The following is a 22,861-nucleotide window of genomic DNA, read 5'->3' as shown; positions in this document are numbered from 1 at the left end:
TGTTTGTGTTCGTCTATAATAATAATTTTTATTTGATATTGATTCATTCTATTTCCATACCTGCAAGAATCTCTAAAAGGAGAACAGTTTTTGGATATTACAGGCATTTAAGACAACGTGATAAGAGCTCTCCATGTGATACCGAAACAAGATCTGGCTCGCTGTTTTGAGTAACTGCACAGACATTGTCAAAAGTGCATTGTGAACGATATACAGTACTTGGAAGGAGTATAATTTTTTTCGGAATTTAGTAAGTAGCTTTTGTTTACGAACACATTCCTCGAATACCATATAGCTACTGACAAATAATCAAGATAAAATCTTTGAAGGTCAAGAAGCTTTTTCTTCAAATTCACCGAGCTTTTCGTTATTACACTTCCTTCAGCTGCGAAAGAAGGAAGTAATATGCTGCTTTCTAAGAAGAATTCAGGAAATGCTTGGCTGATAGTTTTACTTCGGTCTATCAGTACTTCCTTTAGACAAGGCAGTCGTGAAACTGCGATACAGATATTGAAGTTGTAACAAATATATATAATTCAATTCAGGTCATGAGAGAAAATATGGTATTTTCCTTATTTAATTAAAACATTTCGTGAATAATTTTGCTTTCTAAACTATTTTGGAAGAATAGTTTAAAAGGCAAAATTTGTAGCTACTGTTAATCAAATATGGTAAATTTTAGATGCAGCTATAAAAGATGTGAGAAAGAATGGTTCCTACACATAGAAATGAGAGCTGGGTTAAACATTTGAAAATTTAAATACGAATAGCAACATAGTTATTAAAAATATCTTTGATCTGCAATTGAGTCATCTCTACTTCTTTCATAAAATTATATTTAATATTCTGATGAAGTTTTTAAGTTGAATTATAAATGTATTTACTGAAATTGCGATTAGCGAATAAAATCGTATTTAAAAGTACGTAAATTCACGGGAAAATCAAATCACACTAAATTAGTTTTATAATTTTTGCTTTATCATTTATAATTTATATGTGCCTATTGACATGACATTTTCAAGAAAAAAATGTCATTTTCTTATGAAAACTTAAGAGTTCGACCTGGGTTCAATTCCCAGTTAAACGGGCTGTTGTTCGTGGTTTACTCCATTAGCAACGTGAATACCAGCCATTTTTCCTTAGAAGGTCCTCGACGAAGACTTTTTTCTTAGGCAGATAGCCCTAACATACTCTGTGATGACTTAATAAAATTAAATTTAAATCCAATCTTAGCAGGTTCACGTTGAGCTTACACGTTGAGTCAAGTAATTTAAGAGCGCTGAAGGAACTGCAGGAAATTAATTCTACAACAGATTAATGTCAGGCAAATGGACTGGCTGGGTGAAATTCTCGTAGTTTTCCCCATTTGTAATGTGAATAAGGACTCAGTTACGTTTGGAAAATCCTATATGAAAGCATTCTTCCCTTTTTCTTATTGACCGTATGGTACATGTGATGTTAAACTGTCAATTTACCTTAAAGAACGAATAAAGTGGGAGGTGACTAAAAGTGAACGTATGCTAACTGAAAATCTACAACGGACTTGCTTTTTGATTTCAGTCTTTGCTCAAACACAAATAAATACAGTACAGTGATATTTAAGTGACTATTGAAAACATGTTTCAATATCTTAAAGCCTAGAAATGAAAACCAAATTTCACTTGGAAACTAATAATAATTGTAATAACTAATTTGGTGAAGAGTTTGATAGTTCAGAAAGTGAATTTGAATCCCGAAGCCATCGGAATAATATAGATAGTGTCAGAAACAATATAACTCAAACCAAAAAGAAAAGATTATTACCTGCACACTAATTGTTTTAGCACATTTGTTACGCAATAAAACTATATTTGAATGATTTGGCCATCACAAAATAAAGACAAATTCAATAAACAAACTTCCAGTACAAACAGAATATTGTAGAAACGAAGTGGAAAGCCGACAACTTTATCTATGGAAATAAAATATTCCTATTTTACCCACAAATTTGACTGCTATTTGAGACTTTGGAATGAACAGAAAGATGCAGATAAAGCCTGCTGAGAATGAGATAACAATTTTGTCTCAGCTTCCTTCAAGGTTAAATGTCACCCAATGTCGTTGACACTCCTAGAATCGCGACTGTGTATTGAATATTTAATCATTGCATTCAACACGCAAGAAATTTTTTATTGACCTCTTTTTCCAGACAAATCAGCAGTGAATACTAAGAAATTGCTTCTAAAAAATCTGTCAATTAAGACTGACGCATCTTTTACTTCCGTTTCTTCTTTATAAATGAAATAATAATAAACTAGACAAGAATATCAGAATAAATGCATACTTTATACTGTCATCCTTTATATATAGTTCAGAACTTCGTGCAGAGACGAAAATTCTGATGTGATTTTGTTTTTGTTTTGATTGAAAATATGTGGCCAACTAAAAAGTCGGCCACATGTTTTCAATATTTCTGAGAAATATAGATTTTATACTGCAAGGAAATAAATATCAGTCACAAAACACAGCGGTTGTCTGTCGCATAATATTAAGAATTCAGATATGAGATGTTATATAAATTTTCTCCAATACGAGTCTCAATTATAAAAGATTCTCGGATCTTTCATATACGAATACCAATGAGAAGCAAAAAATAATTTTATGCACAAGTATATAATTTAAGAAAATTTTGAAATCTACGTTTAATAAGAAACAAATTAATCACGCTATTTAAAAAAAAAAACAATATTTATTAAGAAAAGGAAAATCAGCAAATAAGGTGCATAATTAAAACTCTTGGACCTTCTAATTTACTTCATCACTCTAAAAGGAATCATAGAATTATTCCTTGCCTGCTCTCATGGTATAAGTAAAACTTCCTTCAGCTAGCAACTGCAAAATTTGTAGTTTAAAGCAAGAGAAAACAACGCGGACAAAAACGTCGCGAAGAAAACAACGCAAGAAGGAAACATCGTGATAAAAAAACGTGATAAAAAAACATCGTGAGAGAAAAGAAAACAAGGAGTAAACATCCTGGTACAAGGAATAGGAAAAATCGGCATAGGAAAAAAGCAAGTTTTAAACTTTTTTAGTACATCCTCCTATTTCTCCACGTATTTGAATTTGATCCATTCAAATTTTGCTGGTTGAATTATACAGTCCATTTTGATTTTAAATATGATATACATTTTAAACGAAAAAACAAAATTTCATTCACAAACCATTCATGCTAACTGTATGAGTTTAGTAAGAAATGCTTTCTAGAAAGCACGATTATTTGATTATTGATGGTATTTCTATTCTGACTGCATAACAGGATCCTCATAATTATAAATTTCTATACTTATACAGAGGACACATATCGCCATGCTTATGTGGAAAAGTATTCAATTTGACTATTTACAAAATCTGGGTTTATGTACAGAATTCGGACCATTTTCTGTACATATACCAGAGTATGGACTTGAATTTAAAACATCAGACCGTTTTGTACAATTCAGATATATGATCGTTTAAACAATTTGCACTATTATCGCTTAGAAAATGCTTTCATTTTGATTAGTTTCTGCAAAATAGTATTATTTGATGGAATATTATGCATAATGTTTAAATACTATAGTATATTTTATATGCATAAAGTAAAATTATAAACCTATATGTACTACACATGCTTGAGAAATTATAAATTGTAAGATAATGCCCGTCATAGTATACATTCATAAGGAATTAATTATTTATTTTTGAATTACCGATTTTCTGAGTTAGTTATGCAGCTTGAATTTTAATTTATTGCTCGAAACGTATTTATTCTGCCTTCCCCTTAAAACATGTAAAATAAATAATGATACAGTTTGATAATTAATGTGAATCCATTACAGCATTAAGTTTAAAAATTTATATTACTTTGAATGTTAAACTAATAAATAAACTTCCCAAGCCTGTTTTTTATTAATTATCATGATAACATTATTACCATCCTAAGTTAATTCTAGGAAGACGTTAATATAATTTTTTAATCAATTTGTTCTATCATAGTTAGAGTAGTTCGACTTCTAACGCTTATTTGAAATACACAATTCTTTATTTTATCTTTCTATAGCGCCAATTCAAAGAGTTGAAACAGCCATTAAAGATTCTCATTGAAATGGGCCTATTCTTTAGAAGCAGATTACGTGAAACGTAGTAAATAGATTAATCAAGTTGACAGAATAAATTAAGAAAAGGAAATTTTTATTTCCTTAAATAGTTAATGAAGTAACCATGTTTTCAATATCGTGATAAAAAAGGATACGTGATACACGGAAAACTGATGGCGTTGTTAGCCTTACTATTTCCTGATTATTTCATTAATTATTAATACTAACGAGCCTCTTTCTCAGCATGCAGAGTATTAAATTAATGACTTAAAATTCTCTGAATATTTTTAATTATAAAAGAAACAAAAATTACGTACGAATAGTGTTTTTATATTTTTGATTTTGAATTGCATAACTTTAATTACTTGTAAAAAGATTAGTTTATAATTTAATTTATTAAATATAATATAATTTAATTTATTAACGCAGTTTTAAGACAACAAAAATTGATGCAATGGAAAACTTAGAAACAGCAAAAATAAACTAATGTTTCTAAGCAAATGCAGTGAATAATTGAACTCTACCACATTTTAATTTTAATCAGAAAGATATCTTGATTTTTTTATGATCAACAGTTAGTGTTCAGCGTCATAAACAAACAGGATTTACGAAAATTTTGTATATTTTGAAATAAAGTAAATAACTTCCTTAAGCTCTATAACTGTGAGTGCAATTTTTGCATTACCTTACATCATTGAATCTTTGGCGAAATTGCAATTTTTAATAAAGAGATGAATCATTTAAATCAAACATTATTGCTTTAAAGGTACCATCGACAAATCGCATCGTATCACCGAAACTTGATTTGGGAGTATTCGCTAAATGCTGCATAATTCAGATCTAAGTGCTAGAATAAAAAAAACTCAGTGGCGCAACAGCCCTAGTGGGCCAATGCCTGCAATGCCCCGAAATCTGCTTTCTTGATCTTGGGCCCCGGAGTGCGTTAGCATATGCTCTGAACAAGTGGTCATCTTGTCACAGGAGCCCCAGCGTTTAGTCCCCAATGAAACTTGGTACTCATTTCATCGACCCAAGGGATGAAAATCAAGGGATGAAAGGCTAAGTCGACCTTGCCCAGCCTGGGGGTCGAACCCTGGACCTGTGGTGCAGCTGCGCGATGCGCTAGCCACTGCTCCACCGGGCCTCATTTGAATAAAACTCCACTACATTAAGGAAGGCTCAACAATTTTAGTTGTTAGCCTATGGAACCATGTCCCCCCCTCAAAAGAAAACTCAGTTAACGCAGTGGAACTTCTTCGCAGACCCAAAACATCACCATGGAGCGTTCCTCACAGTCTCAAATGAACCTTGCCAAATTTTCCTCACATTTTCGGATGATCTTATGTAATCTTATCAAATCTTCCACGCAGTAACAAAGATTCAGTCCAGACTGAAGTCTTCGGTGCTGACTCAAATTACTCAATTAACACTGCAGAAATTTACTCACAATCACAACGATTCATATGTGATAGATTTTATACAATCTCAAATTACTCATCTGAAATCGTCCTCACAGCTGCAAGAGTATAAAGTTCCACTATGTTAGTCGAATTTTGTAGAAGATTAACTAGTACAGAAAATTATAAATGAAATAAATATTTGCATAAGTTCTTTAAATAACACGTGGCGCTAATTTTGTAAATATCTCTCAGCATATATTCTTAGAAATAAAACGTATTTTCTAGACGTACTAATCGACGATATTTAGAATCTTTAAAATGTTTATGTTAGAGATTTATGTTAGATTTCCTGTTAGAGTGTATTGAGTCTAGTTTTGTTTCAGAAGTTTCTTCGTGATATATTTCCAAAGTTAATTTGCTGCTGATTTACTCCGTCATTATGTTAAAAAGCAAATCGATACGCAAAGAAAAATGACATATGGGAGCCTCGTTGCATTTGGAAACATCCGCTAATTCCTTCAATGGATACAGGACATTTCTTCAATGGATACAAGTAAACATAGCACAAATAAATTTCTCTTTAACGATAAGTTGCAGACCACCGGTACAAAATTAAGCAAGGAATCAAATAACATACACATTGTGGCAATATCAGTCACATGACGTCTTTTAGTGAAACTATGCAGAATTAAAATGTTGTCATAGGCCCTATGAGTTTCAGAATCAGCAAACTGTTCCTTATGATATTTAAAAAAAACTATAAATGCCTGTCTAATCCCTATAGAAATTGTCAAAACTAATATAACTTGAGCTGATGTCACACAAAATGAAAATATTGATTCTAGGAATCATTTAATTTTGAATTTTATGATAGGTAAAATTCAGGTAGCATTTTTATTGAAGGAGACTCAAACTTGTTTATATTAACGGATAAGCGCTTAAATTATTAGTGATTTGTTATTGGTTTGCTCTTAATTGCCAAGAATTTATCTCTCGTTTTTCCCGTGTAGTTGCTTAGTTTATAGTTTTACGTGCGTGAAAATGCTTTTTATTTTAATTTTGAACTTATCTATTTAACAGATGAAACAAGAGGGTATGTCAAGTGCACGAATCTGAATATTTCCGGAACATTCTGCTTTTTGAGTTTAAACAGTTTCATGAACTAAGAAATATAACACTTCTACAAGCGAAGCATCGACCTCCTCCGACACCTTTGACAGATGGTCATTGACCATGAAGATGACTACATTATTGAATGAGTGCGTGTTCTTGTGGCTGTGTATTGCTGGACTACAATAGTAATATTTTATAGCATCACCTATGTACTTGTCTCAATTAATTATTCTGTTCCCATTAACATAGGTTATAGTAAAATCGCAGAGTTTTTATAATTCTGCAAATTTTTGCATAATATGAAGCTTTGTTTTGACAAATGTGTTTTACAAGCCTGCAAACAAAAAATTAACGTACATAGTTATCTTTAACGTATTTACATATGGTACCCAAAAATTCAAATCAAGGATGTATCAAGAAGTTTTGCTCACGTATTAAATTTCTTCTGTTCATTTATGAAAAATATTATACTCATAAATACTTTTTTCTTTTACGGACCTCGAATAAAAAGTTTACTATTTTTTATCAAAATATATCCCACGTCTAATCATAATTTGGAATATTGTTGATTCAGCTTGTTTTTTCCAGTTTTAAACTAGAATCAAAGGTCTACCACCGATCACTCAAGAGCTATTTAGTGATGAAAATATTTTGAAACATTCTGTGTATACAGTTTGCATTAGTCTACTAATTTCCCTTCATTGTGAATAAACATTGCATTCAAATTCGAATGAAAAGCACTTTTTTTCGAATCTTTGCACAAATCTTTGCACAAATCACCTATTCTTTCTTTGCACAAATCACCGATTCAGAATTTTGCCTTGTCTCATCTTGAAAAATCTACATTATATCACAAAGTGAATCCCATCTACCTCCAGGGATAATATATGTCGACACATGCTTTTGGTACTATGATGTAATGTCACATCATGCGTCTAATGTCGCCAGAATTATTATACACTAAATCTTCTTGTAATCATGGTTGGTTACGGAAAGGTCTTTTGTCAAATAATTCCTCAAAAATAAAATACAGTAGTTCCTAGATACACGTCTTCTTTGAAATACGTCCAACTTGGTACACGTCCTATTTTGGAGGCGAAGACGTTTTTTGGATATAGTATTTGTTTGGAATACGACTCGAGTTCGATGAGTAACGACTGCACGTAATACACTTATTTACTTCTTTCGGGACAATGACCATGAGCGACAATCCACCTGTTGCTATTGTTCATTAAACAACCCGCGCTATAAATCTGAATTCTGAAGCGAATTTGTGTTTTTTGCGTATACCTTTCTAAATATATTAATAATTAAATTCAGGAAAGTTAATGAGAAGAGACAAGCAACGAATAAAATTGCCAGAATGACAATGGAGGTGAAAAAGGTAATTGCTAAAAAGTATGAAGAAAACACACGTATCCAGTGCTACTAGATACCATAGGCTGATTATGAAGATGTCTATGATTACAAAAAACGGCTAACGCCACTAAATCGGCTAACGTTGCGAAGGAGATGAAATCAGTTACTGAAAAAAGATCAGACACGTTAGAGCCTTGGATAGTAGGAAAGCATTCATGTACAGTGTCATATGCAGTAGTTCATTTATGTAGATTACAGTTTCATCCATTGCATCTATATTTTAGCATTAAACATTGTTACAATAATAACAATACGCCTTTTTATAAGAACAGATTAACTATTTTTCTTTTATTTCATATCAGAAACGTTCGTTTGGTATACGTCCAGTCTGGTATATGGCCAAGGTTCTGGAATGAATTAATAACGTATAACGCGATACCATTGTAATCATGGCTTGTGACATGGACAACAGTTCTTGTTATGTTATTGCCTTGCAAATATGCTTACCTAACGGTATTTCACTTAGAGTTATTTCTTTGGTATTGGCAAATTGTCATCCTGACTAACATCTACTTGCACGCATGAACGATTTAAAATCTCAAAAACACTTTATGTTCCCACCCTGGCGGATAACAGTAAAATATGGAAAGAACAATACAAAATACTTCTATTCACTTTCGGCTAACACTGTGAACTAATAGGCTTTCTGCATTACTTTATCTTTCCCTCCTAGAACAACCGTACAGACACTTGTCATCCGTCGTAACTTCTGAGTAGAATAACCAAAAACTCAGATGAATGTTTAAAATTAATTAATGATCATTTTTACTAAAACGTCGGCCTGAAGGTTACACAGGACTGATAATGGTAACTGTAAACTAAATTTCCGTAGCTTGAGCAAAGTTCGGAACAAAAGTTCGAGTCAAATTAAAATATTAAATACAAGGTGACTTGTATTGTAATATTCCAGTTACCAAAAACAATTTTCTGTAAACATTACAACTGATTATACCTAATGAACTAATCATTTAAAGTTACTAAAAAACCCTGTAGAGTCTTCTTGTTCTTTTTGGGAGCATAAATTGTAGATCCTACTGAAGTGAAGTAGCGAATTCTCGCTATGTCTTGAAAGAAAATAGATGACTTCAGAAAGGTAATGACAACCTTTTTTTTTTACTAAACTGAACAGAACACATATACTCATTCGGTGCTCACAAATTAACCACCACATGTGGCTAAGTAACTTGAGCACAAAACACTACACGACTAGCTCCTATTCAATCTGTAAAAATGTTTCTCAACTGGATTTACTCCAAGAACAGGTAAAATCTTTCGGTACGTTCTCGCGGACCGGTAAGTTTAATAATTCGACCCACTGGCACAATTTTTTCACATAAATAAATTATGAAAATAAAAATAACCAGCAAATTCGCCGACCGGCAAATATTTCTTGTCACCGGCGGTTGAGAAACACTGATCTAAACCACTAAATCGACTGCACCACTGCAAAGCCTAAAGTAAGGGGCTATCACAAAATTTTTAGCTACTTTCAAACATGCGGCATAAATTGAGAACTAACTCTCCTGCTACGAACTCTTAGATTCTGCTACATAAATACTATTTCCGAACTCATTCAGGTTTGCATATACGTCATTTAAATTTGCCTTCTAGCAGGAAATTGAAATCAGAAGGGAAAGGAAAGTTTCTTAAAATAAAAAATATTTGGTTACAACAAAATAAGATCTTTACAACCCGAATAGCAAATTATAATTACTGTTATCTACGACAAATACAAATGAGTAGTAAACTTTCCGAGGCAACATGCCGTCTTCAATGCAATACGCATGAGTTGCAGTTAATCTAGCCTCTTTCGCGTACTCTTAATTTTTAGACAGAGCAAAATAATATAAAAAAGGGAAGGAAATATTGTATTTAAATTTAGTTCTTAGTAGAACTTAAAAATAATTTTCACAATTATTCTTAAAAATTATGTAATGGTTGAAATCAATTATTTAAAGGTTATTATACTATTATGTATGTAATTATGTATGTTTAATAAATTTTGAAATGGTTAAAAGCTGTTATCGATATCCACGATAGAAATGCGTGCCACTTGAGCGGCCCCTCCTTGTGTGAACATATTTCAGCTACTTACACAGTATGTGGCTGCTCCACAGTACTCTGAGTTACCAGTATCATTCAAGGAAGAGTCAGCATAATTACTTCAAAACGATGTAAACTTATGCACATCATACGAGATATTTATATTCCACATCAGACAAAACTATCTTCCAGAAATACTCAGGGATTTCTGTTCCATTCATTCCAGGTGCTTGCCATAGTATTGAAAAATTGCTGTTGGTGAATAATCTTTTAAATCAACGATCCGTTTCTCCCTTTTCTTTCTTCTCCTACCAACTAAAGAGGTTAAATAACATAAACAGATTTTCGCCCATAGAGAGATTAGCTTACTAACTGCATCGTCTGATGATACAGAAACGTAAGATCAAATTATGAATTGCGAAAGACAAGTTAGGGTTTTACTTCAGGTCAAAATACTGCGTGACATTCTCCTACTTACCACAGCTTAAAATTCCTTGATTTAACATTAAAATTATTGATAAATTTAACAGCACTATAGTTTAACATATTTTAAGTCCTATATCTACAATTTAACATCTTTTAAGTGGCAACATTAAGATTAGAACAAAATAAGCATCCTTTTCAAGAATGTGTATTTAATTTAATTACGGCAAAGAACATGAGAGCTATCTGCCTAAGGGGACGGATTCCCTTTGTGGAGGACTTTCTAAGGGAAACTGGCTCGTATACACGTTACACATGGGGAAAACCACGAAAACGCCCATGCAGCCCGCCCGTTCGCGGGATTCGAACCTCGGACCGAACTACCAGTGTTCAGCGACTTTACCGCTCGGCCGCTGGTCGCCCCCGTTTCAAGAATGATATCTGATTTTAGTTTTTGATTGGATAATTAGTTCTACAAGGCCTAAAGCCAAGACAATTGAATGCTTATTTTAAGTTCATGGACCGGACTCTGAGTATCATGTTAATCTGGAAGATGGGCTTCCTAAAAGTTTTTAGCATTGAAAAATGCTGAATTTATTCTTTCGTTCTTCCTTGTACGAAGTAAAGGAAGCATTGTAACCGAGAAAACCTTCAGGTGTTCTATTTCAAAGGAAATATCCATTTTGACTATTTCTTTGCGGGACGTGTGTAAGTACGGGCAGAATAAAAGAATTTTCTTTCCCAAAACGTGTTATAAGATGGATTTAAAAGGAATTTTTTCGTGACCTTGTACGTACGTATGCATCCTAAATAATTACTCAACGTTCAGCAGTAGAACGTTGAAATCTTGAATGTGGGACTGCTGTAACATCTAGCTGTGCACCTCCTTTTTTCACTGCAATCGGCAGTACCAAATTTATATAAATTCACCCAGTTTAAAGGTACTTGCCTTTCCTGTATTTTCGCAATCGTTGCTCGTAGTCATATACTTCCAATTACAAAATTGTTTTAAAGGATAAAAATATTAATGTTTTTGTACTGTTAAACGTAAAAAAGTACTTTTCGACAAATGACAAAATCTAACTTTAAATGCGGTCTCTTGGTTTCCATACATATATTCAGGAAAGTTTTACACTCGGTATGAAAAAAATAAAATTACAAGAGGTTTGACATCATACAACAAAAACTAACAGGATATTTAATTTCAAAATCTATAATTTTTAATGTCATTTTCAACTTGACTTGATAGATCGGTTAATCAAGTTAGAATAATTCGAGGAAATAAGTTTAAACGAAGTGCAGCAAAAATGTGCATAATTTAATAGGCCATACAAGGAAGTCAAGCGGTGTCTACATCACATTTTTTTAAAGAAATTTAGGCTAAAAGACAGTAAATAATCATTCTATTTCCTTTCGTAAACTATTTTAGAAATCCCGTTTGAAATTATGACATGTTTTAACTGTTTTAAGCAACATTCATGATCTAAAATATATAATTAATATTTTAAAATAAAATTTTAAATGCTCACAATGTCTGCTTTATAACACTTAATAGAGTTTTCTTAGGTTTTTGTTAAATAGCTATACATCTTAAATTCCTGCTTCATTTTCACACAGAAATTTGGCATAGAAACGTACATGCAGATGTACAAACAAACACACATACGTTCTATATAAGTGAACTAAGATTCCATATAACCATCAGCAGTGCACCAAATCCTCAAATAGATTCGCGAAAACCCCATTTAATAATTTTATATTCAAATTTAATTCTGGTTTTTAAATAATATTTTAGAAATTACGTTGCCGTTTTACTTTTGAGGAAATATGCCTCATTTTGGGGGATAATATAAAAAAATATTTTAAAAATGTGCAAAGACGATATTCAATGATATTCGTGATTTTGGCAAGATGCCTACAATATCGAAAATGAATTTCATATCGCAGGCTATTTAAACAGTGTAAAATTAAGTATCAGTTATTTATTCTCCTATCATATCACTTATTTACTTCGGTATTAACAAATGATAAGTAATTACTAATTTTTTAGATAACATTATAGCACGCTTTGACTTCTAGCCATAATTTATGGACATGTGAGCACGTGAATGTTTTATCATAATTTACGATTTCTATGTGAGAAAGAAAACCACGTGTTGTTCGTATCTCAATTTACGATCGCATATAATCTAAGATTTTAATATCCTATAGTAAAAATAACGTTTGTTTTGTCGCACTCTTTATTAACAGTAATGACAAATTGAGACGTATATTATTTTTTAACAGATTAATGGAGGCGATGGCATGCCTTTTTTCTACTTTTTGTAAATTTTCTGAAAACAAAATAGTAAAGTTAATAAATGAGTCGCTGGACACGCTGCAATAACACAAGAAATAAAATCTGATGTGTACACCACATGACTTCCTTGCACGGAATAATAAATTATGCGCATTTTTTCTTGCATTTCATTTAAGCGTATTGAATTGAATTATATATACTTCGTCGAATAGCGCATAAACCACAATAGATTAAATGCACTCTCTAAAATTCACTATAATTGTTTACCACAGCGACACCTTGGCGCTAGCTTCACTTAATAGCGTTACATTTCGTTCATATTATAAATCAGAATGCATATAAATTTATATCATTTGAAGAATTATCTAATCGTTGCCACATATTCTATTCAAATACTATAATAAATCTAAACCGATGTATAAAAGAAATTAAGTAAACAAAACAAAAAAGAAACAATTTTTTACAGACGATTCAATATTTCTCATTCAGTTAATTCAGTTCTCACTTCCTGACAAGGCAAAAATACATAAAAACTCAAAATTAATATTAAAATTATAATATAAATTATAAATATATTAAAAATTACGAAACAAATTTTAAGCGCTTATTTCCTCGAATAAATTCCAGAATGGATTAAACATGATTTAATTCGAAATAATAAAAGAAGGCGTTATCTTTGTTGTTGCGAAGCTTAGTTTCTCTAGATTGGCAACAAATCCTGTATTTTGCCAAGTTTAAAATGTAAACAAACATATCCGCCATCGCAAAATTAGCTGCACTTAAACAAATTTAAATTATTGATAACTCCACAAATATTGCATGCAGATTTACTAAAGGCATAAAAACCTTAGCCGGAAGATCAGAACAACATAATTCAATCATTTTTAAAGCAAAAAATGCACAACTTACAAACATGCAAGAGTAAAGAAACTGAGATCACTGAGCCGGTTATTTATATACTTTTGGTGCGGTCGATTGCAACCAAAATACGAGGTATACATCTAAATGTTATAGTAGTCTTATATACAAAATTTCAAAGTTCTGAGGCTACTCGTTTTTAAGTTATGCGAGATACGTATGTATATACGTACAGACGCCACGAAAAATTATCTTTAGAATTCATTTTAAATCAGTTTTATAATTTTTTGGGGGAAAAAAGAGTCTTTTATTCTGTCCTTACGTACAGCTGTCACGCAGAAGCATCGTTAAATTGCATTCGATAGCCGTCAAAATGGATATTTTCGTTGAAATATGATGAATGAAACTTTTCGCGATTAGAATGCTTCCTTTTTACTTTGTACAAGGAAGTAAAAAGCTTTTATACGGAAATAGTTATTTCGTTTCTAGCGCTCGGGAAATATTCTTGAAAGATGAGATATCTCGTCCGTAGCAATGAAAGAGTTAAACGTCTAATGAGCTACATTAGTAATTAGTTGCCTTGAACTAAAAAGCATCAGCTTTGTATAATAAACTTTATTGTTATTCTAAAAGATGAAATATTTAAGAGAAAAATTGCCTGCAGCGCAGTGCGGCTAAGAACGCTATTCTACTGAAACATAAACATGAACAACTGTTGCCACTCACACAAACTTAATAGTAAATAAAGCACGTTGCCAGTAACAAGATTATTGCAAAAATCATAACATAAAATTAAGCAGTGAGGAAATAAAATATACAAAGAAAAAAAAAAGGAATGCAAATATTAAATATGCATCCAACATTAACTCCCACCCTTGCCATTGCATTAACAATAGATCATTCCCGATGCAATGGCAATGGTAAAAGTTTTACTATAGGTCTTTTAAAATAACCATTAACAGTTTTTACTGTAACAACTCTAACATTGCCATCCTTTCCTGGATGGATTTCAACAATGCGACCTAAAGGCCAAACACCAGGAGGCATGTTGTCCTCCTTAATTAATACAATATCACCTACAGACAAATTTGGAAGCTGTTGCTTCCATTTGTATCTTTGTTGTAAGGAATTTAAATACTCCTTATAATATCTCTTCCAAAAGCCTTGTTTCATTTGCTGTAATAATTCCCATCGTTTTAATAAAGTGGGCTTGGGAATATTAGAAAAATCCTGCTCTGGGATGCTAGTAATAACATCCCCAGTTAAAAAATGTGATGGAGTCAAAGCATCTAAATTACCTACATCATTGTGATTAGTTTTAGATAAGGGGCGTGAATTTAACACAGCTTCAATTTGAGTTAGTAAAGTAGTTAATTCTTCAAATGTTAACTTTGTCTCTCCTATCATTCTTTTCAAATGAAATTTTATGGACTTGATCCCTGATTCCCACAAACCACCAAAGTGGGGAGAAGCAGGTGGAATCATTTTCCATTCCATAGTATTTTCAGCCAAATAATTTAAAATCAATTAATTGCTGTTAAGTGAAAGTAGCAGAGTTTGCAAGTCGGACAATTTTCTTTTTGCGCCAACAAAGTTCGTACCATTATCCGAAAATAAGTATCGAGGTGTACCACGCCTCGATACAAATCGCCTAAGAGCAGCAATGAAAGAATCTGCAGTTAAGTCGCTAACTACCTCAATATGGTAAGCTTTGGTAGCTAGCCATACAAACAAAGCTATATAACCTTTAGTGGTCTTAAAGCAACGACCTTTGTAACATTTCAAAATTACAGGACCGGCATAATCAATACCTGTGCTAAAAATGGTCTCTCAAGTATTACTCTTTGTTTTGGCAAGTTTCCCATTAACTGATTATTAGATGACAATTTATATCTGTGACAAACAATACATTTATGGATAAAAGACTGAATAAGTTTCTTACCATTTACAATCCAATAGCTTTGCTTTAAAATGTTAGCTAGTAAACTGGGCCCTGCATGCATATAAGTTACATGATATTGTTTAACAAGCAACAAAGCAATCCTGTGTTGACCTGGTATAATTATGGGATGCTTAGCATTGAATGACAAGTCAGAATTTTGCAGCCTACCTCCCACCCGTAAAACACCATCATCATCTAGAAAAGGAAAAAGTGAGCTTAAAACACTTTTAGGACTTAAAGATGAATTATTTTTGAGATCCTTTATATCTTTATGGAAGTGCACAAACTGGATCCATTTAATGATCAACTTCATAGCTGCTTGCCTTTCATTAGATGAAGGTACTACTGCAGGACTTTTTAACCTATTATCTTCAGAACCAAAGACCCGTTCTTTGCACCTAGAAATAAATCTTAAACAAAAGGAAATTACATTAACTATTTTAGATAAAGAAGAACAGTTCTGAAATAAATTGTCCAGAGTGTCATTAGTCAAATAAGCTGTTGTACAAAAAATTGATTTTGTCCTTTGTTCAGTTAAGACAGTTCAGTTAACATCACTGTTAGTCTCATTACTGACAGAACATTGTAGAGGCCACTTTGAACTGTCGAACGCTAAGAATGATGGCCCATGCCACCATAGGGATATGTTCGGTAGAACTTTAGGATCGATTCCTCTAGAAGGAAGATCGGCAGGATTCTGTTTCGACGAAATATAGCTTCACTGTTGATAGGGAATAGCATCTAATATTTCTGAAGTCCTGTTTGCCACAAAAGGCTTCCATTTTCGAGGATGAGCTGCTAACCAACAGAGAACAACCTTAGAGTCAGTCCAAGCGTGAAAGGAAATTTCAGTACTGGAGAAGGCTTTACGGACAGCTTTGATTAATCTGGCAAGGAGCAATGCACCTAGGAGTTCCAGTCTAGGTATGGACACTTGTTTAATGGGAGCAACTTTGGTTTTAGCAACCACCAAATTGACTTCATTTCTGTGAGATGTTGGTTGAACACAGTAGATAACAGCAGCGTAAGCAGATTCTGACGCGTCACAAAAACCATGCAGATAGATGTGGTTAGACGTAGTTTGAAGCCACCTCGAAATTTTAACATTTTTGAGAGCCTTAAGATCTTCTTGAAGTCGCTGCAACTTCTCTTCCCATTCTTTAAGCAGTGGGGCATTCCAGTCAAGTTTTAAAAACCACAATTGCTGATAAAACATTTTCAACTTGACTGTACATGGTGATAGCAAGCCAAGAGGATCAAAGATTTTAGAAGATTGAGAAATGAACCTTCTTTTAGTAATTTCAGTCCCAAAATCCATAGAAATGTTAAATAAAAATACGTCTTCTGTAGAGTTCCAAAACAGCCCTAAAGTCTTGGCACATTCATCTGAGTGAACTTCCAGGTCATCTTCTTCATGATTATCAATGGATAAATTTTCGAGAAGCTTTGAGCAGTTTGATCTCCATTTCCTTAAATTAAATCCACGTTTCTCTAATAGCTGTGAAAGCTTAGAACATAGGTCAACTGCTTCCTCTAAATTGTTTGCTCCAGATAAACAATCATCTACATAGAAATCATTTTTAAGAACGGAAGATACATGAGGATGATCCTGTTCTGCATCCAAAGCAATTTGCCACAAACAGCGTGTTGCTAAAAATGGTGCAGATGCAGTGCCATATGTAACTGTACATAATTTATATGTCTGCATTTTTGAATTAACAGATTCTCTCCAAACAATTCTTTGTAAATGTTGATCCTCAGTATCTACTAAAATGTGGCGATACATTTTTTCTATGTCAGCAGAAAAAGCTATTTTATGTATACGAAAGTTGAGCAATATTGAAAATATATCTCGTTGTAGTGTTGCATCTACCCCTAAAACAGAGTTCAAAGAAACTGAATTTTTAGGTTTACATGAACCGTCAAATACTACACGAAGTTTAGTGGTAGAGCTACTCGGTTTAACAACAGCATGATGCGGTAGATAATATACTTGCTTATTTTCTTCATTCTCAACAACTGGAACCATATGATTTAAAGTTTCGTATTCTTGCATGAACTCCTTGTATTGCCTACCAAGTTCTTTATCTAAATCAAATTTTCTTTCCATGGATAGAAGACGAGAAATAGCCAAAGGTTTGGAGTCGCCTAACTCTTCAGCATTACTGAAAATGGGCAGTCGGACAACAAATCTGCCATTTCCGTTTACTCGATAATTTTCTTTAAAATGCTTCTCACAAAACTCTTCTTCAATCGTTGATTTATGATTTTGGAACTTTAATTCTTCCAACTCCCAAAAACGCTTAAGTGTTGCATCGACGTTATCCTCAATATGTAAACTAATGCGATTAACACTAATGGGATGCGGAGTATTGCCTTCTGTTTTAATTCTGCCTGATACAACCCAACCAAAAATAGTATTTTGCGCAATTACATTTTTATAGCCAACAATCTGCCCTGGCTGAAGCAGAGAAAAGAAATAGTCAGCTCCAATTATCATGTCTATTTGTTTGGGCGTACTGAAATTCGGATCTGCAAGATTAATTGAATTCAAATAATCAAGGTCCTTGCTATCAATCTTTACTGAAGGCAAATGCGAAGTTAATTTTTTAAGAATATATGCTTGTATTAAAATACCATTTTTTTTCAACTCAGATTTCGGAAACAATTTTACATTTACATAACCACGAGTCAAAGCTGCTTCAGAATCACTAAGTCCCTTTACGCAAATACGGACATTTTGTCTGCGTATATTTAATTGTCGAATAAATGATTCACTGATGAAAGAAGCTTCACTTCCACTGTCAAAAAGAATGATACATTCGTGACCTTGACCAGCAGAATCGTAAATTATTACTGCCGCCGTTGATAAAAATGAAGTACTCTGACCCTGAATAGAAAAACTCGAAATATTATTTTGTTCGTCTGAATTAGAAATTTGTTCATCAGATGGAGATGAATTTGACACAACTACGTTATTACTTTTAATATCTTCATGCAGTAAAGTATGGTGTTTTGCTTTGCAAATAGAACACACATTCTGCGATGAACAAAATTTTAAATGATGATTTCCGAAACAATTGAAACATAATAAATTCTTGCGAATGATATTTTTCCTAGTCGTAATATCTGCACCTTTAAATTTATAACACTTTGATAAAAAATGACAACCATTGCAATGCTGACATTTTAGAACAGAATTTTTATTATTATGTGAAACATTCTTCGAAACAGAGCACTGATTTTTATGCGATACTCGCTTTTCATTATTATGAGTGTTTAACATTTCAAGTGAAACACACCTTGAGTTTAAGAATTCCAAAAAACATTCTAAGGTAGGAAATTCTTCACCACCATTTTTTTGTGACCATAAATGGCGCGTTTCCGGATCGACGTTTTCTAACAAAAAATAAATTAGCCAAACATCTCTAGACGAAGCCTTTTCGCCAAGAGATTTTAATCCACGGATAACTTCATCAGATGTATCAGATAGTTTTCTTAGATTAACAGAATCAGCGCTAGTAATTTTGGGTTGCTCAAGAAATGTTCTGACAAGCGACATTACAATTTGATTTTTTCTATCATAACGATTCATCAGTTTGTCCCAAGCCTCATCGTATGTAGTTTCGGAAATCGGAATGTGCTTAATAATAGCAGCTGGTTCGTCTTTTATAAGTCCTATCAAATATTGGAATTTCTGAATTTTCGCTAATGACTGATTGGTATGAACTGTCGCCATGTACAGATCTTTAAAATTAAGCCAATCGGTATATTTACCATTGAAACTCGGAATGTTTAAACGCGGAAGTTTAAAGCTAGCCTCAACTGCAGTGGGATTTGAAATCAAAACATTTCTGGCCGTTACGGATTCAATGGCGGATTGATACATTACTTTCGTTTCAAAATATTTAGCTTCGAATTCAGCAATTTCAGAAGCTTCTTCGGGTAAAGCAGCATCATATTGATCAAATTCTTTAAATATTTGTTCAATTCTTTCTAATCGTGCTTTTAACTCCGTTAAACTTAACTGATTACTGAAACTATTGTGAAGCCGCGTTAGGGTAGATTTCGTTCGTCCTCTTAATCTTTTAAGATCAGATTCACTTAATTCTGTCATTATTACCATGAATAATGATTAATAAGCACAAATAACTTCAACAAGATACTTAAGCAGCAAAAAATATTTCCGCTTATCTTTCTGACGTCACGCAGACGATCACAGTACCAGTACTTAAAAGTTCGTTAAACACAGTTCTAAAGCATATAATAATAACACATTAAATAGCATTAAATGCCTCACCTGGGGAACCAAATAGTTGCCTTGAACTAAAAGGCATCAGCTTTGTATAATAAACTTTATTGTTATTCTAAAAGATGAAATATTTAAGAGAAAAATTGCCTGCAGCGCAGTGCGGCTAAGAACGCTATTCTACTGAAACATAAACATGAACAACTGTTGCCACTCACACAAACTTAATAGTAAATAAAGCACGTTGCCAGTAACAAGATTATTGCAAAAATCATAACATAAAATTAAGCAGTGAGGAAATAAAATATACAAAGAAAAAAAAAAGGAATGCAAATATTAAATATGCATCCAACAGTAATACACTCAAAATTTGTTTTCTGAAATTTTGATTCATGTACAACTAAGTATATTTTTGCACATCTTAAGAATTTTTTTTCATGCTAGGCAAGGTTTGACCCTTTGGTTGTTTGCGCAGCTTTGTCATAATTCTAATTACAGTTTAATTTCCTTCTTTCAAGCAATTCTCACATTTCCTCATACACCCTCTGGGGGTGTAAGTGGCCAGCACGTCCATCTAAAATTAGAAGATTTGTGGCTCTAAACTTAGAATACTGATATCTAAAATAAAACAGTCATATTTATAAATAATGATGAAACCGCTACATGGAAGTTGTTCAAACTGAAATTATTTTATTAGCAGCCTAGTTGCCATTAAGAAGTCACAAAAATTGTTATGAAGCATACCGGCTTTCTCTATGTTATGCTTTCTCCCTGTCAAACAATAAAAAATTAGAATTAAAAAATAATTAAAAATGATGCGCATTTGACAAAGATTTAGCAATTCTTGGTTTTATTTCTTCATTCTCTCATCACAGAAAAAGTAACGTGGCGTATTTAAGATAAGCGTTTCATACAGAGAAATGGCGAGAATGTTATATTCAAAGCCTTTGCTGAAAAACGTATTTAATTATCTACTCGATTCAGAACAGTTTCAAGGGAATTAATCGCATTATTAAATAAAATTATGGATTTTGTTTATAGCTCGCTAAAGATCCAAAAAATTCTTATTAGTTGCTGGCGCATAATGTAGTAGTAGTTGCTGGCGCGTAATGTAAGCCCATTTTTCATGAGTGGTATAATTAGTCGTATAAGTTTCGTTTCGCAAGAGCATTAAATTCCGGAAATTGATTAGACTTATACTTTTGCTTTGCTTATCTCATTAAATCTTCATACGACTATCCTACGATTAAAAAAAAAATTTTAAAAAGTTAATCAATCACAGTTTAAATGGTTCTTGGAGGATAGTAGGGAGCAGCTGCATCAGAGGTAACAGTTAAGATTGTAGATAAACAGTCTCCAAATAATAAAATGTACAAATAACAGAGAATCATTTAGTTCAGATGAAGTGCAAAATATCTTTCAGGAAAAACAGCGTCAGTTCAACAACGGTGCATCTTATTAACCTTAAGTTCCAGAATTTGATTGAATAGTATTCTTTAGCCTGTATCTGAGGTTTGCAAGAACAGGAATAAAAATTATTTGGTAGAAAAGGAGCAAATTTAAACTTCAAAATTAGAGCAAACTTCGTATTAATACTTCTTTTAAAGTCTGACATTATTTTAATCCTGCTGGACACTGCTATAACGAACACAAAACAAAAGTTAGTCTGTGTCTAAATGTTTATTTCGATTAAGAAACCACAAATACTCTTTTTGACGTAAACTAGAAATGCTCATGACATAATTCGCATTATTTATATCATAAATCTCAACTTTGGATTGAGAAGCTGCTGTAATATTCACAGCAGTGTTCCTGTCCACATAATATTCCTGGCTCAAAACCTCTTCCCAAAATCTGAGCTCTTTTTTTTTTTTTCAAAAAAGATTTACAAAATTCTAAAGAGAACCAGCACTTTTAAAATATATAACTGATACTGAAATATCTCTTTATTTCTGAGCACAAACAGAAACATTATAGAAATACATTCTGTTGTTTCGTTGGCAGCGTAATCTATCTGGTGTCGTGTTACATTACTAAATGTTTTACTCGTGCAATTTAAACCACTTTATTTTATGTTTTGAACTTACATTCATTTTAGAAGTTGTTTCAAACAGAGTTAAATACGTATATAAAAGAAAACAATATTTCGTTGTTCTCTAATCTGCCGTAGAACCCTTAACGTCTGCTTGGGAAACACCAGTAATCTATGCAGTTTTGTTTCGGAAATGCAGACAAAGCAGATTATGTCTGTTCTCAAATTGGCGCGGCGAATTTCAGTTTATCGTTTTTCCAGCATGTAATAATTGAAAAATACAACGTTATTATAAATGAAAAACTGCTAAAAGAATGGTTTCCAGGGACACTGTATAAGTGGAAACTCTACAACTCTTCAGATATGTGTTGTTGTAAAAATGGCGTTAATCTGAAGATGAATGCATTTCAGCTTCTAAGAACTTAGGACTTGCTGTCCTAGACTGAAAAATTCGGATTCTTTTTCATTTATGATACAAATAAATTTCAGGATTATTAAAATTAATTAATTTATTTGAAATTAATTTCATGGTTATTAAAATTAATTAATTAGATTAAAACAAATTTCATTATTATCAGTCAAAGAAACGTTTAAAAATTGATTAGAGAAATTATCTTTTGAATTATTTATCATGTTCCTCTGAAAATAAAAAATCTACGAAACATTAAACACACCGGCAGTTTTATATAAGACCTAAGTTTCAAAATCTTAATCCAAATTAGGGCCAAAATGAATTAAATAAAGGACAATGAAAATATCTCTCTTCATTAAAATAGAAAGCTGTAACTAAGACTAGAGAAACTAATAAAGTAACAACAAGTTTATTGAAAGTTGAATGATGAAAGGAAAGAATATTAGTTGTAGTAACTAATATTATTACAGCAGCTAATTAAAACGGTTATCGTTGACTTGTTCACAAATTAAGAGCTACAGAATTAAATCTCACAGTCATGAGAAAACATGTCTCA

The 22,861-nt window shown here is 32.5% G+C and overlaps 1 protein-coding gene across 4 annotated transcripts in view; it reads right to left on the bottom strand.

Moving 5' to 3' along the window:
• Positions 1-22,861, bottom strand: part of LOC118198187 (endonuclease/exonuclease/phosphatase family domain-containing protein 1-like) — a 220,452-nt gene that overhangs the window by 150,662 nt on the left and 46,929 nt on the right. The gene's annotated exons all lie outside the window — the stretch shown is intronic.

Source organism: Stegodyphus dumicola, chromosome 8 (assembly GCF_044657685.1).
Source record: "Stegodyphus dumicola isolate Sdum_Otavi_A_Nest chromosome 8, ASM4465768v1".
NCBI classification, from domain to species: Eukaryota; Metazoa; Arthropoda; class Arachnida; order Araneae; family Eresidae; genus Stegodyphus; species Stegodyphus dumicola.
Note: the sequence above shows the minus strand (reverse complement) of the source record. Positions and strands in the feature narration are given on the sequence as shown.